This window comes from Rhinolophus sinicus, chromosome 1, assembly GCF_057876585.1.
Source record: "Rhinolophus sinicus isolate RSI-liver-muscle chromosome 1, RSI-T2T, whole genome shotgun sequence".
Lineage (NCBI taxonomy): Eukaryota > Metazoa > Chordata > Mammalia > Chiroptera > Rhinolophidae > Rhinolophus > Rhinolophus sinicus.
The window spans coordinates 31,754,524-31,772,899 of NC_142501.1; the positions used below are offsets into that span (position 1 = coordinate 31,754,524).

Genomic DNA, 18,376 nt, shown 5'->3' on the forward strand with positions numbered 1-18,376 from the left:
ATAAGATTCCAAGTCTGTGAATTGCATAGAAGAAGAAGGAGTACATATAAGGATATAAAGTCAGAATGAGTCAAATCTAGCTATGAACTTATAAAAAGTGTGGAACTGAGAGATACATTCTGAAAACGTTATTTCAGCATTTCCTCATTTAAAATCCAGGATTACTCATAAACCGTTAAAACAAAGAATCGATGCTTTTTTGTTTTTCAAAGTGCTTTCAATGTTTCAAGACTGATGCACAGAAACAGTGCTCTGTTGGAAAGAAATCTATGCAAAAATAGTTCAGAATAAGAATGTTGTTCTTTTCATCCTATATCAGGTAGCAGTCTGAATTTAAACAAAATAACATGAGAGAATAAGGAAAAAAAATCACAAAAATAAAACAGTAAAATCTATAAATGGTAACTTTAGATACTTCAAGTTCAAGAATCTGGATTTGATGAGGAATTGGGAAGTTAGAGAAAAACTAAACTACTATTCCACTTGGACAGAAATGGGATGTTTTTTATAGTAGCACATGCACATTTGGGCCAGTATCAATTTATAAAGCCCCCCCAAAACATTATTTTGCCAAGAAATATTCCTGGACTTGAGCACCTGGAATTGACACAGAGCAAACACAACTTTCTATAGTGAATTAATAAGTGGAAAAAGGTGTTTGGATCAGCCGGGGTATGGGAGAATCACCAAAAACTTGCATGCTCTTGGATCATATTGTGTGGATTTTTGTTTGGGAAGTTAAGATGGATTTGTTTGGGAAAGTAGAATATTTGAGGTCAGAAGGAAGAGGAACTTTGAAAAGGGAATTATCACAAGGGCTGGTAGTACTATATTTGCATTTCTTTCTTTCCATTCCCACAGTTCCCATCTCCAAGCAACTGGGAAATGGTCTCTAGCTGAGACAGGGAAAACTGGGGGTAGAAACATGATTTTCCTCCAACTTCTGAGGGAAATACACTCTCTCAGGAACTTCGACAAATCAACTTAAAAACATGTGCTGTTTTTTCCTAAGAAAATCTTGTTTAGTTTTTAATGAATAACTTAAACCCAGCAACTTTTTCTAATAGTTTCAACACACTACGCTTCAAGAGAGAAACATGACTGTTTCTGATAATATACGTTTTTTTATATTTGGTCCTATTTCTTAAAGTAGTTTTTAAATTCCATACATTTGTGCTATGTATGCAGTAAAAATCTATTAATGAAAAGTATCAGGATTTTAAATGGTCTTTTGATGATCTAAACTGGAATCATTTCAGAAGTTCTTATAGACAAAATCTGAATCAATCTAATACGACTCCCTTCTAAAACTTACATTTTTCATTATTCTTTTACTTAATTCCCATCAAAGTTCCCCACTGCCCTCCAGATAAGAGCTAATTCAGTAGCATAGCATAGTACTCTTTTGTGATCTGGCCCTTTATACATACAGCTACTTGTCCACCATCTCTGGCTTCTCGCCACCTCCCCCACTCCCTCACAGACCCCGCTCCCTAACCCTTCCCCATGCTCACACAGGCACACTGCATCAGCCATACTGAACTATTTTGCAGGCTCTTGCCTTCAAGTGACATCATCTATCTGGAATATCTTATCACCCAAAAACTTCCCTGTCACCTTCATCTGACCGGCACCCACTAAAACTTTCGATCTCAGTCTTGGAAGGCCCTCTCTGATTTCTCTACAGTAGGATAGATGCCTCCCTCATGTGTTCCCATACACGTGAGTCTAACACTAAGATGCACTTATTATACTGTAGTAACTTCCTATTTTCTTGTTTGTACACAGGACTGTAAGTTCCTTGAGGGCAGGGGCTAAATAATTTTAATGAATACCAAGTGCTAAGCATGGCTCCTAACATGAAGTGAGTTCTCAATAAATACTTATTAATGAATGAAAAATTATGCCCGTAAATATTTTTTTTTTACAAATTAAGATGTTTGTTTTGAATCGCCTTATGAAGAAAAGATAGAAGGAAACAATGCTCTAAAAGCAATCACAAAAAATTAGTATGAAATATTTTGAACTAGTTGAAGAGTTAAAAACAGAAAATATTTAGCATCACTAGGAAAAGAACAAGAAATGTCAACTCTACTCCCCCAAATCTCTGAGGTACCCCCTTCCACACTGTAAAATAGACATCTCCTTCCTCCTGACTCCCCATCATGACCTCTCTTATTACCAGCCATCTTCCTTATTGTCTCCAAATGAAGTGGAAAATGAAATCCTCATCTAACTGTACTTTCTTAACTCTCCAATTCTGTCCTGATGGTGAGCAGCAGTCCTACCATAACCCATCCACTTGAGTGTGGAAGAAACATCATTCCTGGACTTGTCAAATTGACTTAGGTTTGTTGTTAGTTTGGAAGGAACACTGAATGCCAAAGTCAATACTATTTATTCCTTGTTTTGCCAATACTATTCCTAACTCTGTGCCCTTGGACATGTCATTCAAACTAATGGGTCCCCAGTTAGTACTGATAAGGCTGGAAAGTAGGTTATCTCCAAGAGTTTTTTGCAGCTCCAAAGTGCGGTGCATTAGCTCAGTGACAAAGGCCAGCATGTTAGCTCAGTGACCTGCTTCCTGTCATATAAATTTACCTATATGCACCCACCACCTGACAGAACAGAGCATGGGAGAAAGGTATCCTATTTCCTCATTTGTGGGGAGTGAAAGTCACTTAAGTACCTTTGAGGACTGGCTATAAGTTACCCTCATAAACTCCAAGCCTGGCTACTAATAAAGCTTGTGGTGACTTAAGAATTCTCTCTCTCTCTCTCTCTCTCTCTCTCTCTCTCTCTCTCTCTCTCTCTCTTTTCCCTTCCCTTCTTTCCCTTCCCTTCCCTTCCACAATTTACCTGCTAAGAATCCATGGGACTAGCACATTGCAGCACACAGTAACACACTCCAAGTAGGTAGCTGAGAAGAAAAAGATGCATTTCCCTGCTGTTCTAAGAACTGAAGCTATTTCATTCTACGATGCTAAAATGCAAATTTTTCTAGGAAAGAAGTGTTTGAATTTTATGAGATATGAGACACAGTGTTTACAAGAGTGGTGCTTGATCTCCACTGCCACTGTTGTCACCTCAAGAAAGGTCAATTTTGCCAAGAGGCATGGGGAAGTGGTTGCTTCCCTGCTGTGAAGGAAACAGGAGGAAATAAAGTGCATACTCTTTTAATGACTGCATGTGCCAAGCCAGAAAAATCAAAGATTCCAACCAAGGGCCAAATTCTTAACACGTTGCATATGGCGGGGTTTAAATCCCTCGTGAAGATTCTCGTGATCCGTATGCAACGTGTTAAGATAAAAAAGAAAACCAGCTATCAATCTACTAATGTAAGTGGGCAAAGGATCCACAGCCCGGATCATCACTACCCACAAATGACCCCTAAACATCTTCAACTGCCCTTGTGAACCTTAAAAAGGCTCAAATGACAATAAACTACTCTTCAAAAACAGACAGTCCTATTTGCTGTTCCCTAAGAGGAGGGGAGAGCAAGCTTGCCCATGAGGCAAATTTCCTAGCATCCAAAAACCATGTTCTTAGCCCTTTAAAAAAAAAAAAAAAAAAAAAAAAAAAAATTAACAATATTTCTGCCATGAAGGAAAATGCTTTTGGGGTGTTTTTTCAGAGCTACTGGAAACAAAACTTACTGAGTATATCCCAATGCTTTTATTGTGGAATAATAAAAAGAACATACTATGGAGATGGGCAGCCCTGAATGTAAATCCTGACTCTACTAATCTATAAAAATGAGATTAAGATTGTTAGGAGGATTATATTCAAAAGCACATAAATCAGTAAAGATTTACTATCTGCATCTATATCTATCAGTTCCTTTATGACTCACCTACATGCAGGCCTCTGCTCTTACCCTATATATACCCTCCCCACTAGCAACTTTATACCTGCCATCTATCAATTACTCAATTCCCACCTCTTTTTTAAAGTGTTTCCTGGAACACTTAACATTAACAACATCTAGTCATTTGGCAATTATTTATCATGTTTAGTATTTTTTAATGTGCTATGAAGAACCACTATGATTTATTCCATTGTGTCCTATTTTACAAAACACTGTACTAGTTGCCAAACCCTGGAGCTCTGACAGCTCTGACAGCTCCAGGGTTTGGCAACTAGTACAGTGTTTTGTAAAATAATTCCTGTACTACAGTTTTTAGAGAATTTTATATGTGTGTTCTAAAGGAAGTTCACAGAATTTTAGTGACCCAAGTGGATGGATATTGTTACCAATATAAATTTCCTCTAAGATTGATGCAAATTACCACCTGACACAAATGACTCCTATCTGAAGCAAAATTGATGCAAAATAGCAACTAATTTAGAGGTAGAATTAATTCACTTAGCAGAATTTCTACACTTATAGTTAGATAGGACCCCTGAGTGAAAGTATTGCTGTTGGTATGGTATGTTATCAATAATGGTTTTAATATCTGATCTGAAAAGCAGAACTTTTGGTGAAAGTATGCTTATTTATATCAAGAAGGTTCAGATCTGACTCAGAGGAAAAAGTATTATCCTCTGACTCACCAAGACCACTTCCTGAAACACCCAATGTTTTTCTTGGAAGGAAATCTATACAAGTGCCAATTCTTTCAAACACTGATTAGACAAAATTGAAATTTAACACAAAATGGACAAAAGATATATTTCTCAAAGCCTACCAGGGTCAAAGTGGAGACCATTCCATAAACATATATTAGCTAGTCATGAAAGAGAAAACTTTAAATACAGTCAAAAATAGGTAATCCAAGGAATATTATAAAACATTGACGATTTATACATATCCCTCTTTATACCATAATCTCTTAATGACAAAGAAACAATTTTATGATTTTAATCTGCAAAAATTAATTAATGTCTTTGGCTTCAAAACTTTTACTTTTTTTTCCAAGATATTTCTTTTTTGCTCTCTGAATCAACTGTGTGGCCAATATTTAATAATAATTTACAAAAACAGTAAATAAGACTTATTAAGTGCTTAGATATGCCAAACATTCTTAAACATTCTTGGCACCCATTAATTCAATTGATAATCACAATTCCTCTCAGAGGTAGGTACTATTATTATCTCTATTTTACAGATGAAGAAACTGACACAGAACAATCCTTTCACAGTATCATACAGTGAGTATGGTAAAGCCTCAAACCCAGGTAGACAATGAAAGAGCCCAAACTCTCAGTTTCTGTGGTATGTCTGCTTGTGATTCCCAACCCCCTCATTAGCATGCTTGCTAAAACTTATACTCAAGCACACAGAGACACACACATATAAATTACACATATGTATACATGTATAAACATTTCACATTTATAAAATCTGTGCCAAAATTTATGTATGTCCTTCTCATACATTAGTTTATAAATGTGACTAATATATCAATAGAATTTGTATACAAATAATACCAGACCTTTAATCTAGAAGAAGAACAATTACTTAGATAAGCTTTGAAACATTCCACTGTCCAGATACGTGTATGTCAGTCTCACTTGTTTTTAGTTCTAAAACACTGGAAACATCTCAAAGAACTATAAAACACCAAAATGATACTGCCTTGGACACAGGCCTCGGGGGAGAAAAATACACAGAACATTTCCTTCTGCAAAATAACAAGCAATTAAACAAAATCTTGCTGTTTGTTTCCTCTTGAGTAATCTAGGCTGGAAAGATTTCAAACATATGACTCGTGCAGTATTTTGCTTTCCGTAGAAAGACCATCCTTTAAAATGTCAAGTCAGCTAATAACGGTCCACTCATATCTATTACTGATCATAGCAAACTAGTTTAAATATTAAATGAATGCATATTTCTAGTTCTAAATATTTGAAAAAGAAATTCCTAGCTCGCTAATGAGGCAGAATAAGCACTTTGATATCAGCAGTGGAAGAAGGGCAAATTTACCCCAGAAAGGTAGAGCCCTTAAAGCAGCAGCCTCAGGAAACATAGTATTGCCAGGGTTAACAGCACTCTGGAGGTGCTGAAGGCTCAGAGGTGCTCTTGGAAGCCTGCCTGCCCAGTGTGGTTTTAGGCCAAGACAGAATCATCCTGCTTCCTGAAGTGTATCGCTTACTCAAACAACACAGTGAATAAATTCACTGGAAATTAATTCATTCATTTGAAATTAAGCATTTCCATCCCCAGTAACCACTTTTAAACTACAAACACCTCTAGTAGGCATAATATATTATGTCATTAACATTTAAATGTGAATTATCAGATACTTTTATCCAAGATAGGAGTAATCTAGGATAAGGTAAGAACACCTATGAAGTCAGTGTGGCCAGAAATGTAAGAGATTTGCATCGAAATGGAGCAGTACCAATCTACTGAAGAAAAAATTTGCCTATTTGATACTTTTGCTTATGATAAAATATATCCAGTTATCAATAATTACTGAAATTATGAAAATAATTCCAGCTTATAAAATGGAATGATTATTTAGTAGAGGCAAATGCCCTACATGGCTAGCAAAACCACATAAGAAATTCATTCAGTACTTTTTCTCTACATCTACCAGGTGTTTTGCTTCCCACGAGGGCATATAACAAACAACATGGTTTGTCTCCCCCAGGATCCTTCAGTTTAGTGAGACAGATATGCAGAGATGATTACAATGCAATTTAGTAAATTCTACTGTGATCTGAACAATGTACTATGAAAGCATCAACCTGGGGCAGCTGTTGGTAGGGTTCCCATAGGTGAAGACTGTAGAACCAGGTCTTGAAAGACACAGAGGGGTGTGTCAATCAGTACATGTAATGGCGTGAGAGAGCTTTGCAGATGTGCAAAGCATGGTACATGGAAGGACATCAGTTTCAGGGAATAGTGAGATATTTGTTGTGGCTGCAACATGGGTACATAAAAAGATGATGTGACAAAGAAAAGCCTGATGTCAGATTGTGAGGTGGCTAGTACAGTATATAAAGTAATTTGGACCTAATCTTTACAGAAATGGTAAACCAAGTAATAGCCATATTACTAATTTTTAATGAAATAACTATAGGGGTATTTTGGAGGGCAGATGAGATTAGGAAGCATAGTTAACAGATTTTTAGATAATTTTATCTGTTTCTTTTGTTGCTATGGGACTCTTCCCAATTGTATTCTGCTCTACATAATTTTTTGAGAAAACTAAGACTCACCTATGGTACTCCCATAATTTCTTCAAACTCCTGAGTTCTCCAAGAGAAACATGAAGATAGTTTAGCTAATTTAAGGACATAGCACACATTTTTTGAGTTATTAGTTACGTAAGAAATCCAGTCTATACAGAAATCCAGCTATAGTCATCCTACTTTAGAAAAGGTCATTCTAAAATTCCAGAGACTAAGAGAATTTAAGGTTGTTTTTTATTTGTTTTTCATTTAAAACATTCTTTTAATGGTGCGGCCATTCTTTTAATAGTATGGCAGTTCCTCCAAAAAAAATTGAATATAAAATTACCAGTGTTCCAGTAATTCCACTTCTGGGTATACATGTATACCCAAAAGAACTGAAAATGGGGACTCAAACAGATATTTGTATACCCATGTTGTTATTAGCATTATTCACAACAGCCACAACGTAGAAGCATCCCAAGTGTCTATTGGTGGAAAAATGGATAAGCAAAATGTCGTGTAAACATACAATGTATTAGTCAACCTTTAAAAGACAGGAAATTCTGATACAGGTTACAACATGGTTGAAGCTTGAAGACGTTATGCTAAGTGAAATAAGTCAGTCACAAAAGAACAAATACTATAGATTCCACTGTATGACTACTTAGAATAGTGAAATTCACAGAGCTAGAAAGTAGAATGGTGAATGCCAGGGGCAGGGGAAGAGGGAATGGGCAGTTATTTTTTACTGGGCATGGAGCTTCAGTTTGTGAAGATGTAAAAGTTCTAAAGATGGATGGTTGGGATGGGTGTACAACAAAGTGAATGTTCTTAATGCCACTGAACTGTACACTTACAGAAGATTAAAATGGTAAATTTTACGTTATGCATATTTTACCACAATAATAAAAATAATTTAAAAAATGAATAAATTACTGAATGTCTGCAAGTGCATCAGGTGCAGCTGCCTGGTCTGGAAAGTGAAGGCTAGATCTTATTGCAGCTGTCTCTATAATGTACCAGAGACATAAAGAATTTCCATAGCAAATACACACACACAAATTAAAACTATCTTTATAATCCTTTGTGTGCATATATGCATATGCACACATGTATACATATATATTTTAATTTGAACTAGATTATCATACACTCCACTTTAATAAAGTTCAAGAGACACAATTCCTAATTCACGAAAGCAATAAATTAAACTGTGTTTTGAAAAAAGAAAAGAGCACTGGTCCAGTTTTTACCATTTCTTGATTTTGGGTGAAGGTCTAACATTATCTGGCAGTGCCTCTTGCAAATGTCATTTCTCACTGGTCCTTAATTTTTTCATTAGTCAAATGGAGTAAGGCCCCATCTTCCACCCCTACACACTAATCTCACAGCATACTGAGGGCATAAAACAAGAAAATGTATGTATAAAATTACTTTAAAAGATAAAATAATTTGGGATATGTTCCTTTACAAAAGGATCATATGAAAGAACTAATGAAATGGCTCAAAGAATTTTTTTAAATTCCTCTGCATTTTTCACTTCTTATTTGAGATGTTAAACAATCTAATATGCACACAAGTTTTGAGGAAAACATACACTAAACAAAGTAAAATGCATTAATATTCCTAAGAGATCAAACACACACACACACACACACACACACACACACACACACACAGAATATACATATATTCAATAAGATGGTTTCAAGGGTCAGATGTTTAAGGTGATATGAGAAGAAAAGATTTATATTTGGCTTTTATAATTAATTAGTCCATTATTAAGTTCCATAACAAATATCAATAAGAATTACAAAATGATATCAACAAAGTTGTTAAGACTCACGAGGCTTAAGAAACATGTCTGTAACTTTCATTTAAAAACTTATCATTAACTCTATGTCTTATGACAAATCAATGTTTAACTGCAATAGTTAGAATATCCTCTGTTCCTGGAAATGAGCCAACTAACATTGGCAATATCTAATTCAGTTCGATATTTTCTTTAAAAAGAAAATGGTTAAAAAAGAATCCATTAAAAAAAAAAAAAACAACTAAGAGTTTTACACATAATAGTACCACCAATTCCCCTCCCAACACTCCCTTTGAAAACCTTGTATTATCTGCAGGGGGAATGGGATATCTTTTTTTTTCTCACTGATCAAAACAAAACAGTTCTTAGCAAACACTTAATTCATATGCTAGCCAGTACTGTAAGGATATCAATTTATGACATTTAGAAATTCCTCAAACTTCACATTAAACCTCCAACAATCTGATAGCATTAAACTAAAATTCACTGACGTTTATGCTTAAGTAAAGCATACACAAGTGTCATTGTTAAATCATTGTATAATCAATTGTACATGTGTTGTTTTACAACTTATTGGCTATTATTTTTTTAAACTCAAAGATTAAGGTTCAAGAATAACCTTGAGGGAGCTCCCTTCTAGTTGTTAGATGGGATGCTGCCCAATTCATGAATCGTTTAATAGGGCCAATTAGATCTTTAAAAAAAAAAAAGAACCTTGAAACATTTTCTTTCCTTTGGTCTCCAATTTCCATTTGCCTTCCTATCTAAAGTTCTCTCAGTTCTTCATTATTGTAACCTGCATTTCAACTCCAATTTATGGTAAGTATCTTGTAAGACAGTCCTCCCATGTCTACCACAACTTTATTTCACACACTTGGGAAATATGCAACCCTCTCCCCATTATCTTTCTATAAATTCCCCAATGCACTCAAACCTGTAAATGAAATTATCTTAATTTAGAAATTTAAATTTAATTATGAAGAAATAAGCTGTACAAATAGAAGTATTTGAGTATTTAACATCTTAATTAAACTTCTAAGCCTGATTTTCATGTGTTATTTGGTCACCCGGCAATCACCCAGAGAATCTGGGATCATGTGTTTTAGTACAGAACGCCCTGCCCATCAACTGGTTATTTTTAGAAACGTGGATATAGTCATTCTATGACAGATTTATTCCTGACATTGTAATAATGCAAATTCACTCTTCCTTCTCAGAATCATATCCAATTGAAACAGTCCAAATTCCTTTTTCTTGACTTTTCTGTGTACAATGTCTCCAGGTCAAGCTCCAAAGCTTGACAGCAGTCAAGGTTTGGGAAAGTTGGGCTGCAAGTGCCCTAGGGTAACCTGGGATTACCAACAATCTGAGTAGCTTCATGTAATTAGGTAGGCTTTGGAAAGGAGGGTAGTAGCCTTCATCCAGGCAATCCCTGTACTCATAATTATACCATGAAATTGCTGATCGAAATGTCCACTCACTATTTATGCATTCAATAAATCTTGCTGAGGGTTTTCTATGTGCCAGCAGGTACCATATATACGAAGCTGGATATACAATGATGAACAAGACAGATATAATTCCTGCCCTCAGAGATATTAGGAGATACATATGGCCTTCTTTGATATTCGTTTGAACATGCCAAGCTCTTTCCATCCTCAAGGCCTATCACGCTCTGTCTGGAATAATTATCCTCTTTGTCTTTCACTGCCTAACTCTTATTATCTCAGCTTAAATGACCCCTCTGGAGAAGTCTTACCCTGACCCACTAACCTATATTAGATCCCTAATTACATGTTTTCACAGCAGTCTGAAATCTTCTTCATAAAACTTTACAATTAGACATGTAGGCCAATATTTGTTTAATATCTGCTTTTAAAAAATAAAGTGCTGTACTTTCTATTGATGCAGAATACGCTTTTCTATTAGGCATTTCAAGTCTCATCTTTCTTTTAGGTGACCATGAAGTTTTTAATATGAGATTTCAATTTTTTTCCTTCACATTTTCTTTATAACTCTAAATGTAGTTTATCCAAAGACTTTCCTTCATATGCAAATTTCATAATAAAATTACACAGTTCTCCAACCAATCATATTTTTTCGGATATAAAATTTAAATGTTTTGTTTATATTAGATACTAGCTAAAGTTATTACAAATGTCCACATCTTATATCTATTTAGATATTTTCAAGTCAGAATTTTGAATAGTCGATAACTCAATTTTTACACACAAATTTTCTCCATTCTCTTATCTAGGAGACCCAGACAAACATGAATCCCACTATTTATTAACTGTGAAACCACAGGCTTACTATGCCTCGAGGAGCCTACTTTCCTTATTTGAAAGGTAGTTATAATCTTTCAAGAGTATGAGAAATAAATATGAAGTACACAAAGTCCCTAGTAAAATATCATACTAAATAAATATCACTTCCTTCCTACATGTAGCGGGGAAAGGTACATGTTTAAACATGTAGCCCTCTAATATAATACCAGATTCCATTACCTAATTTAATTTCCTAAAAGAGAACGAGTCTGACTTTGTTTCATGGAGTATACTTCAGGTCAGGGGTTGAAAAACTTTCTGTAAAGGGCCAGGTTGTGAACATTGGCGGTTTGATGGGCACATATTATCTCTGTTGTTATTCTTCATTTCATTTTTTGTTTTTAATAACCTACTAAAAATATTTAAAAAGTTCTTGGCTTGTAGGAAAAAAACAGCCCACTCACCATACTTGCTCACCCCCTGCTTTAAGTTCATACATTCTCATTAATTCCACTATTACTTATCCTATGACTTATCAAAATTCCAGTTTAACAAACACTGATTAAACACTTATTCATCAGTAAGGCCTGTGAGGTAACTGACTACCTAAAGAAAAAGAGATACATGATATGCTTTAAAAAGTATATCAAGTACAAATAAAGCCTTTTGAAGGCTTCCTCTAGTGTTACCTCTCTTTTTCCTGATTTTGTTTTTCTGAGCCAACTACAAATCAGGATTCACAGCCAATTGACGCTCACATCCGCAGATTTCTCTTACCATATTCCTGCACTGAAACTGGTGCAAGTCTGAGTTCCTTTCTAAGAATCTAATTAGGCTTCATGTCCCACAGTTAGAGGTCCTCTACTGCCTATTCTCCATTAGGCTCCCTCCTCTCAATTCTGACATAATGTTGTAAATTCATATTTTTGTCCCCAACTTCCAACACAATCATTTCTTCTCTTCCTTAATTCAGTTCCCCTCCTTACTGCTAACTGTCCAATTTTTTTTCCATTTTTATATATAATCCCAACAGAAAAAACTCTAAATTAGGTGTCAGAATTAGTTTCTGTTATTGCTCTGTCTCTAACCATCTTTGTATTTCTTAGCGTGGGTGCCTTTGTCTCTTCATCTATCACAGGGGTTAAAACAGTTTGTGACACCAACAAGACTAAGTTAAGTGCGGAGGAAATAACACATGTGGAAGTTATTTATTTACAATCTACAAAGTACTCTAAGAGACCACTAAGATCTATGACTCAGAAATCAGACATTTCAAGAACAGGCTCTGTCATTTATATTTATGAGTTATTGACCTTGGGCAAGTTAATTAATCCCAGTAAGCCTTTTTCCTCGTCTGTAAAATAAAGACAGTAATAACACTTACTTGATAATGTTTTGTGAAGAGGACATGGCATAATCCATGTCAAGCACTTATCATAGTACCTAGCACAATTTTTGAGCAACAAAAATGTCAAATATAATTAGTATTATTTATGGGTAAGATATTTATATACCTATATCTATCTATCTATCATCTATCTATCTATCTATCTATCTATCTATCTATCTATCTATCTATCTGGGGGCCACTGGCCTTTTATATTAACTTCTTCATCTCTATTTGCTTTTGAGCCTATTTACTTCCACTGGTAAATCTATGCCCCCCCTATTTTTTAACACAGGTTAAACAAGGTTTTTTTTGGCATTCTGCTCTGTGGCACTGTATTCCTCCATCTGGGCACTATTTAGTGTTCTTCACAATTAGAAAAGAGGGAAGAGGAAGGGTGGAAATGAAAAACAGAGAGAGAGAGAGAGAGAAAGAGAGAGAGAGAGAGAGAGAGAGAGAGAGAGAGAGAGAGAGAGAGAACTATCAGTTCACATGCTGTATGTTATCAATTAGTATGATCTGCTCTGTTATAATGCAATGCATGCCTTCCTAAAAATCATGAGCCTATGAAAACTCACGTCATTAAAACCACTTATGGGCTTATGGGGGAAATGGCCATAAAGAATAGAAGAATCTAATAAAGACCACAGCACAGTTTTACATATGTTAAATAGTTAAAAAACAAATAAAAACTACAATAAATGAGGCACCTTACCTTGAAAAAGACCTGAAATTTGCTTGTGGAATTAGCTGTCCAAAGGGTTGCACCTTGTGAGTTATTGTGAAATGGTGGAAGAAGGGTTATCTGAAATAGAACAGAAAGTTATAAACTGATATATGGATGGTTGTGGCTTATAATATACAATGAAATGAGGTAGCTGGAAGAAATCTGAGGTCTGTGCATGTACATTTTAGGTATTCCTATGTGTCTCAGTTTAGCTAGGTGAAGTTAATTTTGTTCACCTACTTTTTCTATTAGATAACATAATTTTATAATTTTACTCTTTAGATAAAATCACACATGAGAAATGTTAAATTTACATTACACTCAATTTGTTCCCTAATATCAATAATGTAGGAACAAATCCTCATTTTTAAAACAAGTGTGATAGCAGACTACGAATTTATGCAAAATGTTCTCTGAATCAGAACTGTAGTCACTACTTAAAATACCTGTATTACTCTTCAATTTCTTATTCAGCAGAAAGCCTTTACCTAGAAAACCTTGTTCTTTCCTTGTCAGTATTAAGCTACTAAACATAATCTAAAAGATTTCTTAACTGCACTTTTATTTTTTCTTCAGCTTTCCCTGCTGGGAACAGCTCTGATTCAGACAGACATGCTATACTTGTTCAGTTGGAATGTCCATGCCAATGGAACAGTAAAATGTCTGGCAGTCAATAACTCACTGTCATGTCATTCCATTTATTCAGTAATCCAATATGTATAATGAGCATCATAGTAAGAGATAGACACTTAACTGAGTGGCTCACTTAAAGTCAGTCAATATTATATAGGAGGTGTAAAATATTATAACACATGTAAAAACAACTGCAACACAGGGTAGAATAGGAAACACCTTAAGAAAATGCAGAAAGTGCATAATAGATTACTTTCAATGTTGGAAGAGGGAACTAGAAGAAATTTAATGGGGGTTATTAGTAGACCTTTAGGATGAGGTAAATTTTGGATATGAGGCAGAGACTTTCTAAAGTGATTTGAGGAAAGAGGCAGGAACTGGGAGGTGTAAAGCATAAAGATCAAGAAGCTAAGGCCATAAATTAAGATACATGACTATACATGTTAAGTTACATACCAGATTTTTAATTTTATATGATGGGAAATGGGAAAGCCACTGAAAATTTTTATCTAGAAGAGTGCAACAACAGTTATGAATGAGCAGAAGAGAGTCCAATTGGCTTTCACAAATCTGGGCTTTGAATAAAGTAAGAGACTAGATTCAGAGTCTTTGAAATGAGAGGCAAGAACAGCAGGAAGGCATTTCCTAACTACAACCCCAGGCTTTGTGTCCAAGATTGATATTCACGAGCTCTACTTAATGGATACTAACTGTATCATCTGGTCTGGTAAATTGTATAAAATAGTGGAATAAAGAAAAGTTTCCTGCAAAATGAGGGGAAACTTTTTTTTTTAGAAACAACAAAAGAAAACAAAGAATGCCATGCAACTTAATAGTAATAATAATATTGTCAGATATTTAAATCTGATTATTAGGATCATATAAAATTAAATAATATGGTTCTAAATTACATCTAAATATCTAACACAATGTATTTTTAAATACTCAAGAAACCATATATCAATATTCCTAAAAGCAAAGCCTTCTTGGACAAATGTTCATATGATTTGTATAGAAAGCTTAAGAATCACACATAATATTTCAGCTCAGATTTTATATTACCAATACAGAAAGATAACATTTCTCAATGTGCTTCAGAATTTTAAAAAATATATTGAGAATTAAAACTACCGTGTTTCTTCTAATCAAATTCCCAAAACTAGTTAATATATTTTATACACAAGATTCTGTATACAAATGACACAAGACTTAACTAAAGTAAAAAGTATATTTTTTCATATAGTTTAAAAGTCCATTTTTAAGTGCTTACATATCAAATTAAACAATTAGAAACATATACACAAACCGAACAATAAAATAAATTTAAAAATTTAAAGAATACTTAATTATTGGGGAGAACCAAGATGGCGGAGTAGATAAACATTGTCACTGCTTCCTTCCATGAACACATTAAAATTATAACTAAATCATAGAAAAATCAACCAGAAGAATCACTTAAAGTCTGGCTGAACAGAAGTTTTATAACTACAGATATAAAGAAGCCACCTGAAGACTGGTACGAAAGGCAAAGATGTGAAATGGGCTGGCCCCAAACCTCCATGTGGTAGTTGAGAATCAGGAGGGATCTTGGCCAATGGGTTCCCCCCAAGAGGAGCAAGGGACCCCAGAGCCCACACCATGTTCCCCAGACCAGAGTACTGGTACCCGGAAAAGAAGCCCCTACAACATCAGGCTGTGAAAAACAGCTGGGATTCTGACCATCCAGGTGGGACAGAAGGCTGCGGGAAAACCAGACATCCACTTAAATGGACCTAGCATAGACTCTCTCACTCCCAGGCACACACCCTGAAGTCTGGTGGAGGGAAGGTGACTTGTGGGGCTTTGGAGGCATACAGCGGACAGGGGCAGACAGAAGTGTGTGGCTTCGGAGCAAGAGCTGGAGGACAGTTGCTATTTTCCCTGTGTGGGGTCCTTCTCCAGTGCAGCCAGCTAGCAGGCACCATCTTTTCCGTGTTGAGCCCTCCCCCACATGGCAAAATCTAAATCTGATTTGGTTTGGTGTGCTCCGCTGCTCCACCCTTCTAACTCATTGGAACCTTGCCCTACCCAACTCCCCAAACACTGGAGGCACATTCTCAGTGAACAGCCAGCTCTGTTCACATTGCATTCTTTCTTGGAAAACTATCACAGTCCACGGTCCGCAGGTGAGCAGCGACTGGCCTCAGCATGCTCTGAGATTTTTGATGAGTAGCTCCAGGCTCAGCACTGGAACCAAACCAGAATGTACATTAACCTGGTCACCACAACACTTCCCATTCTAGTGACTCCCTGAGACTCTGCCTCACCCAACTTGCATACCACACAAGCCTTTATCCGTAGCTGAACTTTAAGGGAGCTGGAAGATGGCAGCAGGCCTCAGAGTGTCCTGGCTTTTTGCAGAGCTACCACAGGCCCAGCACTGGTGGCAGCCATCCTCAGTACCCAGTGAGGCCTCACCCATGTGCGTCCAGGTTTAGCACAGGCAGCAAAAAACCATAGATCACTTTGTAGCTCCTACCAGGTAATCCCCGAAAGGTCACAAGCAGTGAGTGATGTGGGCCTGCACCGGAGCCCCTCCAAAGAGATCCCAGAACCAACATATTTAGAGATTGGCTTCAGACCACACCAGAGCACCCACTTATTAGCCCCATAAGAAGCACACACAAAGGGCAGACTCAACAGGAACCAGAGCCTGCTGGGGCAAATCCCACTCAATGGGGTAAGCCCCCCGCACAGTAGCCTGTAAGCTGTGGACGTGGCCAAACCCCACAGCCAAGCAGCGTGAGGGCCTATTCCACCTACTGATGTGTCAATAGCAATCAACAGTCAACTATAACAGGAGGGCATACACAACTCACACAAGGGACACTCCTGGAGCACCTGGAGCATGTGACCAGGGAGACTATGCCAGGTCTCACAGGGCACCTACTATATAAGGCCACCTGGTCAAGACTAAGAAACATAGCAGATCTACATAATACATAGAAACAAACACAGGGAGGAAGCCAAAATGAAGAAACAAAGAAATAGATCCCAAATGAAAAAAACAGGAGAAAACTCCAGAAGAAGAACTAAACAAAATGGAGGCAAGCAACCTACCAGATACAGAGTTCAAACCAATAGTTACAAGGATGCTCAAGGAACTCAGTGAAAACTTCAGCAAAGAAAAAGCAAGCATAAAAAAAGGACATAGAAAAGAACCAGTGAGAAGTAAAGAACACAATAACTGAAATGAAGAATGCACAAGAAGGAATCACCAGGAGACTAGATAAAGCAGAGGCTTGAATCCATGATTTGGAAGACAAGATAGCAGAAAACACCCAATCAGAGCAGGAAACAAAAAGTCTAAAAAAATGGGGATAGCTTAAGAGATCTCTGGGACAACATCAAGCGTAACAAAATTCGCATCACAGGGGTACTTGAAGGAGAAGAGAGAAAGCAAGAGACTGAGAACCTACTTGAAGAAATAATGACTGAAAACTTTCCTAAGCTGGTGAAGGAAATAGATATCAAGTACAGGAAGCACAGAGTCCCAAACAATATGAACTCAAACAGGCCTAAACCAAGACACATTATAATTAAAAGGGCAAAGGTTAAAGACAAAGGGAGAATCCTAAAAGCAACAATAGGAAGGCAACTAGTAACTTACAAGGGAGCTCCCTTAAGATTGTCAACTGATTTCTCAACAGAAACTTTGCAGGCCAGAAGGGATTGGCACAAAATAGTCAATGTAATGAAAAGCAAGGACCTACAACCAAGATTACTTGACCCAGCAAAGCTATCATTTAGAATCGAAGGACAGATAAAAAGCTTCCCAGACAAGGAAAAGCTAAGGAGTTCATCACCACCAAACCACTATTACAAGAAATGTTAGAGGGACTTCTCTAAGATGGGGGGGGAAAAAAAGAAAGCTCAAAAATATGAAAATTAATTGGCAATAACTATATATGTTTCGACAATTACTTTCAATGTAAATGGATTAAATGTTCCAGTCACAAGACATAGGAGGGCTGAGTGGATAAGAAAACAAAAACCTTACATATGCTGCCTAGAAGAGACTCACTTCAGATTGAAAGACACATATAAAAAGAAAGTAAAGAGATGGAAAAAGATATTTCATGAAAATGAAAATGAAAAAAACAAAACAAAACAAAAAGCTAGTGTAGCCATACTTAAACCAGACAAAGTAGACTTTAAAACAAAGGCTTTACCAAGAGGCAAAGAAGGACACAGTAATCCTCCTTTTGAGTATTTATTCGAAGAAACCCAAAACATTACTTCAAGGGGACGTGTACATCCATATGTTCATTGTAGCATTGTTTACGATGGCCAAGAGATGGAGGCAGCCTGGGTGTCTGTCGATGGAAGAATGGATAAAGAGGAGGTAGCACGTATATACAATGGATTATTGCTTGGCCATGGAAGCG

The 18,376-nt window shown here is 36.4% G+C and overlaps 1 protein-coding gene across 11 annotated transcripts in view; it reads right to left on the bottom strand.

Annotated features, from left to right (window-relative positions):
• EPS8 (EGFR pathway substrate 8, signaling adaptor) overlaps positions 1–18,376 on the bottom strand; it is a 166,466-nt gene that overhangs the window by 74,904 nt on the left and 73,186 nt on the right. For 10 of the 11 annotated variants that reach the window (XM_074325979.2, XM_019744787.3, XM_074325977.2 and 7 more), the window contains one exon: positions 13,305–13,394. The exons of the other annotated variant lie outside the window; for it this stretch is intronic. The gene's annotated coding sequence lies outside the window, so the exon portion shown is untranslated. The remainder of the gene's footprint in view (positions 1–13,304; positions 13,395–18,376) is intronic. 11 annotated transcript variants of the gene reach the window in all.